The sequence below is a fragment of the Taudactylus pleione genome, unplaced genomic scaffold (assembly GCF_031769625.1).
Source record: "Taudactylus pleione unplaced genomic scaffold, aTauple2 ptg000336l, whole genome shotgun sequence".
Classification (NCBI taxonomy): Eukaryota; Metazoa; Chordata; class Amphibia; order Anura; family Myobatrachidae; genus Taudactylus; species Taudactylus pleione.
The window spans coordinates 4140403-4147512 of NW_028284737.1; positions in this window are offsets into that span (position 1 = coordinate 4140403).

Consider the following 7110-nt stretch of genomic DNA (forward strand, 5'->3'; position numbering starts at 1 on the left):
GAAGTAATGGGGGAAGGTGGCAAAAACGCAGGCATCTCGTGACCATTTGCGGGGTGTGCCACAGCCTACGTCTGCGATCCAGTACACAGATAACATGGCTCTAGCATCTCGGTACATATGGCCATTTTCAGTAACCATAGCATTACTCAGAAGGCAGATTATCAAGGGGTGTATCTATAATGGGTGCACCACACATCCTGCACACATATAGTCTTATACTTACCTGTCCGTAATCTCCAGAGTGCTGCTCTGCAGCGCCGGCGGCCATTTTCCCAGTGACTCACGCATGCGCAGTAATGCTGTCACCGGGAAAACGCTGTGGGTGCCATTGTCCCGGAGACCCGTACATGCGCGTTAGATTCTGGCACTAAGCCAGAGAAAAGAGGGGGCCCGCGCTGAGTCTGCACACGGACTCCCTCTTAAAACGCCCCTGTCGGAGGGTCTGCAACCTATGCTGCGTCTTTGTTTGCAGTAGCTGGCTTTGTAATGCCGCCTGTGGGCGTCTCAATACAAATCCCGGCAGCTACGACATTACCATATAGTCGCACAAAGACACAGCTGCAATGTACATCTCCGAATCAGACCCCTAGTACTATAATTCTCTCCTACAAATAAAACACATCTGGGGGAAGAGATTTATCAAACACCTTCGAAAGATGATAGGGTTTTTTCTATAGCAACCAATCGGCTATCCGTTCATAGAAAGTACTAGATAAATGATAGCTGGAGTCTGATTGGCTGCTATGGCAATAAATATTTAATATGCTGTCAAAGCAAATCCCTGACAAAATAATGTATACATTCTAAAGTGTTTTTAGCTTAACATGTATTATCGACTAGATTACATTCCATGAAGGGGTTAAATTAGAATGTTCACTTTTGACGGCATCTCCTAACACTTGGGTGAATTTTCTTTCATTCTATTCATTGCAGAATGTCATTATTATACAACATAGAGTAATCTGGGTTTTAACGAGATTTTATCCACTCGGAATTAATCTCCTTTTCCTAAAACTCCACGACTAAGAACACATTACCGTCCTCCTACGTGTCATCTTGATCCTTCAGCTTCCGATTTCCACTCTCCCCTCGCTGTTGCCACACACACACTCCTCGTCGTTCTGGATTCTGGCCAGAGACCCCGTACAGATCTCATATATCACAGCTTTTTCTCTAAGGAATTCTATGTATTATTTTCTAAAGATTTAAAAAAAATATAAAAATATCTCCAATGTAGCATCCAGAAGTTGAAATTATTGGAAGACTGCACGATGGATGTCTGGTAAATCAGAATACTGTATTGGTAATTCATTGCCTCTATCATACTTCATATTTTATATATAATTATGTTGTACAATCTCAGCTCTTGTCAGCTGAAAGGTAAGGTGGTTCTGTGGTTTAGGTTCTGAGAGCAAATTAAATTCTTTGGTGGTGACTCAGTTACTGCAATTGACCTTGATTGTTTATTATGAACATCTAGCAACATAGTATTTCTATGGATATGGGAGACATGTATGTGTAACATGGAATCGGTATGAATTACCGCAGGACGCAAGTCCAGCGCTTCAAATCCTGACAGCGGCTGCCCGACATGGGTGAAAATCCCGATCTTCCCCAGGTAAGTATTTCTCTAACCTAACCTTCCCCCCAGTGCCTAACCCTAATCCCTCCTCTAAGTGCCCCCCCCCTTCCCCACCGCCTAAACCTAAGTCCCCCGGGGGGGTGCCTAACCCTCCCTAACCCTAAGTTCCCCCTGGGAGCCCTAAACCTAAACCCTGCGGATTTCCACAGCAGCGCCCCGGCATCACTTCGATCGGGGTGCCGGTCTCCCGGTGTCGGTAAAATGACAGGCGTCTAGATTTAGATGCCTGTCATTTAACCCTCGCCGGGATAAAGCAGTTGGAAAGCCGGCCGTCTGGATAACGTCCGCCGGCTTCCTGACTGCATACCATGTAACATAGATTCCACTGACTGATATACTGAATCATAGTTACGGACTGATAGTGAATAAGCCTATCCATATGATTGTGTAACAGATTTTATATTTACAAAGTAATGATTTTTATTCAATAATAAATATTAATTGATATACAAGCCTCTTGTGTTCCTCAATATCAAGCAGATTATTGTGGTGTTATCATTCATAGTTTTATATATATATATATTCTCAAATAACTCAGCGCAGTGACATCTGATTTAATTATCTGCAATGGCCGCAAATTGTTTCCTGGAACGGTTGGGTGACTGAAGTTCCCTCACACCACATACAGCTGCCGTAATGTATGGTGATCTGCGCCGCAGCCCCAGATCACCAAGAAATACATTTCCTCTTATGATTTGAAATGTTTTCTTTAAATTATCTATATAAAAAAACTGTGATGAAAATGGATAAAAGAGGTGTAAAGCGTTTTTGGGCAATGTATTCTTTAAGATCAAAATCAGTTACTTACATTTGGTAGTGTATGGCCATCTTATCATCAGAATAGGCCAACAAAATGATCATGAACTTGACTCCATACACTGACAGATGGGCATCGGAAATGCCCGATATTCAGTCTCTAGCAGTTGTTGGTCGCAAATCTTAAATTTAATGAAAAGGTTGCAACAAAGCAAGCTCATAAGAATAAAATAATTATTAAAAAAAAAAAAAAAAAAATGTGTTCCCTCATAATTTCTAACCAGCACTAGTGCTTTCACCTGAATGCCGTTACCCCAAAATCAGGAGGAAAAACTGATGCGGGGGCCCTCCTTGATTTTAGGGTAACCAGCACTAAGCTTTGCCAGCCTGTGCTGGTAGAACCATAGAGGGGAGCATTATAACAAATAGCCCTAAACCAATTGGCACCAGGACTGGATTTTTCCAGAAGGAACAGACCCGCTAAAGACATACTATATGTAGGACCCCCTACTAGATAGGCCTAATAACTTGGGGAACTTAGCCCTGGTGCCAACAGGCCTAGGGCTGGGTAGAACCATGGAGCAGGCCCCATCCTGTGGGTTTCCCCACTATTAGTCTACTAGGCTGCCAAAGCCTAGTGCTGGTTCCCGTAAAATCAAGAGGGACCCCATGTCAGTTGTTCCTCTGGTTTTGGAGTAACCATCACAAGGACGAAAACTCTATTACTGGTGAAGAATTCCTATGCTATTTTTTTTTTTTTAATTATTTATTTACATCAACACCAGAGCCGAACAATGTCTGCATACAAAGGTGACATCGAAATCATTTCACTTTCAACAAATGTTCACTTTCCCATACACCTGAACGATACCTGTTGGATGGAGTACTGGCAAAGCAAACATGTCAGGAACACAAAGAAGCATGACGTTCTAAGCGTTTTTGTGTTTCTAATGCACCAAATTAATTATTGTTTGTCGGCATTCATTGAACACTAATTGTTCAGAATAATCGTTTTATCGGCTGACCTGAAAGATTATCATTTAGTGTATGGCCAGTTCTAGGTTGTGGTAAGGACTTTCACACAAATATGGCAATAAGTAACAACCTCTGAATTATAAATTATGAGCACACACATAAACACCTAGTGCTAGTCAAGCAGGGGGATCAAGTATCAATGCAGCAGTAAAAGAAAGACGTGATTGACAACCTCACTAGCAGAAATAAAAAATGGATAAACTGCGCTCTAATACTTATGTAAGGACATAAGGTGTAGTAACACATATAAATAAATATAGAATGTATTGTAAAAAACAATGAGCATAAACATACAATTAAGGAAACAATGACAATATATACACGTGTATGTGCATATACATACACATAAAACTCTTCTGCCACCTAATATAAGTGTCTAAATGGAACACATATTACAGTGCATCCGGAAAGTATTCACAACGCTTCACTTTTTCCACATTTTGTTATGTTACAGCCTTATTCCAAAATGGAATAAATCAATATTTGTCCTCAAAATTCTACACACAATACCCCATAATGAGAACGTGTAAAAAGTTTTTTTGAGATTTTTGCAAATTTAATAAAAAAAAAACCTAAAAAATCATACGTACATCAGTATTCATGGCCTTTGCTCAATACTTTATTGATGCACCTTTGGCAGCAATTACAGCCTCAAGTCTTTTTGAATATGATGCCACAGCTTGGCACACCTATCTTTGGGCAGTTTTGCCCATTCCTCTTTGCAGAACCTCTCAAGCTCCATCAGGTTGGATGGGAAGCGTCGGTGCACAGCCATTTTCAGATCTCTCCAGAGATGTTCAATCGGATTCAAGTCTGGGCTCTGGCTGGGCCACTCAAGGACATTCACAGAGTTGTCCTGAAGCCACTCCTTTGATATCTTGGCTGTGTGCTTAGGGTCGTTGTCCTGCTGAAAGATGAACCATCGCCCCAGTCTGAGGTCAAGAGCGCTCTGGAGCAGGTTTTCATCCAGGATGTCTCTGTACATTGCTGCATTCATTTTTCCCTCTATCCTGACTAGTCTCCCAGTTCCTGCCGCTGAAAAACATCCCCACAGCATGATGTTGCAACCATCATGCTTCACTGTAGGGATGGTATTGGCCTGGTGATGACCGGTGCCTGGTTTCCTCCAAACATAACACCTGGCATTCATGCCAAAGAGTTCAATCTTTGTCTCATCAGACCAGAGAGTCCTTCAGGTGCATTTTGGCAAACACCAGATGGGCTGCCATTAGCTTTTTACTAAGGAGTGGCTTCTGTCTGGCCACTCTAATATACAGGCCTGTTTCGGGTCTGTGCAGACCTGGCTCCGGTATGAACGGCGCTGGAGCTGGAAAATCCTGGGTCGGCGCCGGCTAAATTCCGGGTCTGATCCAGATTGGAACCCTGTTCCAACCTCCGGGTCAGACCCAGAATTTTGGTGTAAAAGCGGTATAAGTAACACATCTGAAACAAGTAGAGTTGATCAGACTCCTATACAAAGGTTTGTATCCCAATAACCAGATACAAATTGCAACATAAAAACTGTTGTTTATACACAATTCAAGACTGTAGTAAAAACACAGGTGATGGATATTATGTCCAAGACTATAAGGATTCTTAGGGGATTCCTAGGTGGACAGATTGAGGTGTCTGCCATTAATTTACAACTCTCCCTACAGATGTTATTTATTATGGGTAAAATGATGCCTGTCACGATGATTGCTAATAGGCTGTAGTATTGATAAAGAACTCAGTCAGTAAATCACATTTCAGCCATATTTTTAGAAAAAAGTCCAGTCATAGAATTTGATATGGACACCTTGACTGATTGATGTGTGACAGTCCTGTATATAACACTACAATGGGTGAAATAGATACCAGTGTTATCGCTGGTTAACTGTGACCAGTACTGTACCTGCTGGGGTGGAGACTGCTTTGAATCAATACAAAAAATCCCAAAGGTCTGGTCTCATTGTCACAAACTCGGTAAAAAGTAAAAATATCTGTATATAAACAACAATTACTATAGGAAAGGTTCAGTACCATGTACTGTATAGGAAGCATGTCCATCCTTTCCTCCCCTGTTCTCTTAACACATTTCTTACTCTCACTTTTTTATTATTTCAAATAAACACAACTTATGCTGTTTTATACTGTTTCTTTTGTTTTTTGTTTAACTAGTTAACCCAACACCTCTCTTTCTTCTTCATGCTATAGAGGATACAGGCATTACCTTGGGTATAGGCTGGAGCAAGAGGAGTCCGGGTGCCGACTAGTTCAACTTTTTCTCCCATCAGCCCTGGCTCCTTCCCCCCTATACCTCACCCCCAGCCAGCTGAGTTTTAGTTTGGTGCCTTGCAGGAGTAGGCACTTAGAGACTGCTTTAAGCAGTCTAGCTTTTTATTTCATTTTAATTAATTTATAAAAAAATTTAACATGAGTGAACAGCACTAGGTGTCCTATAGGACACCTGCACCGCTGCTCCACTGACCCCCTGCACCGGTTGCCGCAGCACTGGCAAGTGGGTCAGCGTCTTTGGCAGGTCCCTGGCACGCACCAGGGACCCACAGCCTGACGCCGGGGGGAGCACAGCTGGTGCTTATGCCTACTTGCAGGGAGCCACATATGCTCGTGTCTATACACTGATGCTGTGAAGACCACCGGTGGTGTTGGTACTGTAGGCTCCGGGTGTCCCCACACCATACACTAGACAACCCTGTGAGGTCCATGTCCCTGGGGTCCACCCCAGAGGGGGAGACAGGCTCCCTCCCTGTCCCAGGGAATTTCCATCCTTTATCTCTCACCTCCTATGGATATATGCTGGGCAGCCATTTATATAATGCAAGCTTCCTGAGAGTAAGGGCTGTTGTCTCCATGTATACCTCACTATAGCTAGTCTAGTATACATTTAACTCCTTCCTGCTCTGTGGGAGCTGGTTGTTGAGCACCATTATTGGCCATTGGTTCTGTGCCTTGAATGTTGTGTAGTCCTGAGGTGCGTGCGTGCGTGCGTGCGTGTGTGTGTGTGTGTAATATATAAAGATGTCTATATCTAGGTACCCCATCAGTAAAGCTCATGTTAATATCTCAAATCATAGAGCTATTACTTAAGTATGACCTGAGTTTTTACTTTTTTTTTTTTCTCTATAGCCCTACTTATTTCTCTATTTGTGGCGCTTTCTCGTTCACGGCACAGCCCCGTAATCTACACATCACTGTTTTTATACCTTTTGTGTGGGAGATACACTTGGACTGCTTTTACATGGCTTCCAAGGTTGAAGCACCCAGGGAGGTGGGTGTTCCTGTCTTGCGTAGCTGTTTGAACCTTTTTTTCTAGAGCTGGGTAATAATGTACTTTCTCCACAGAACTCTGGGTTCTAAAACAGCGATGGCTGAGGAATCACTATCACAGGCCTTGGTGCCGGGTGTTTCACGGCTACATGGTGTGAAGGTTTCTTCAACCCTACCAGTCAAGGTTGCCGTCACAGACTTCCATTTACAGGTAATGTGGATGTTTTATTACCAGTTTGCAGTTCCTGGCCAGTTAGTGTTCCATGGTCTGTCGGGCTAATGCGCAGGTCTCCTTCCTTTGAGGAGGATCACACCTACTATAGAGAGATGCAGCACACCTTCACTAACTCCATACAGGAGTAGGCTAGCCAGCAGGCATGGCTCAGCACTGGCCTTCCAGTCCTGAC